Source organism: Trichogramma pretiosum, unplaced genomic scaffold, assembly GCF_000599845.2.
Source record: "Trichogramma pretiosum strain Unisexual culture from Peru unplaced genomic scaffold, Tpre_2.0 scaffold153, whole genome shotgun sequence".
In the NCBI taxonomy this organism is placed as follows: domain Eukaryota; kingdom Metazoa; phylum Arthropoda; class Insecta; order Hymenoptera; family Trichogrammatidae; genus Trichogramma; species Trichogramma pretiosum.
In genome coordinates this window covers 31,091-31,904 of record NW_019641670.1, presented here as the reverse complement: position 1 = coordinate 31,904, position 814 = coordinate 31,091, and positions in this window count along the sequence as shown.

The following is an 814-nucleotide window of genomic DNA, read 5'->3' as shown; positions in this document are numbered from 1 at the left end:
GGGCTTAGGCTGTATAAGAGGGTAATTGGAAATTATAATACCAGACTTAATTTTAATTCCTTTTGAAATTTTTCTATCTACAGTCTTTGTTTTATAGTTATTAGACTTCTTGTTTTTTAGATTAGCTTTATGCTTGAGTAGGGATTTCTTATACTTCTTAGTTTGTTTATCGATAAAATCTTTTTCCTTTGCCTTCTTTTTATTGAATAACAAAAAATCTGATAAATCAGCTACTGGTTAGGCAGTTTGTTCATTTTTTTTAGAACCCTTAACAGTAAGGTTGTTGATAATATTAGTGGGATTTATAACCAAATTTTGTCCTTGAGTTGATTCTGGTAATTTTATAGGTATTAAGCCAGGTGCAACACTTTTATTTTGATTGTTGACAATTCTCAACAAAATAATCCTGCACGATGGACCAACACAGACTGGTTTTGGTAAATTATTTATCAACTGAGACATGGCATTTTTGTTTTGATTAATATTTGGTGACATTTGTAAAGCATCTGAAAATAATTATGGATCAGATTATATGAACTGATATTTTATATTGCATATTAATTTACCTTTTGAATCAAGACGTGTACTATTTGTGTTGGTGCTAGATTTTAAATCTGTATCAATTGCAGTACCATTTAAATGGCCATTGAAACTTGGAGTTACATTAATAGCAATGTTGTTTTCATTACTGATGGCACTGTCATTTATTTGGCTTTCATTGACATTGTAGTTTATGGTATTTGTTACATGGCCATTTTGTAAATTGTCTAAATCATTTATCACAGCTTCTTTGTCGACAGGTGTTAAGAAATCA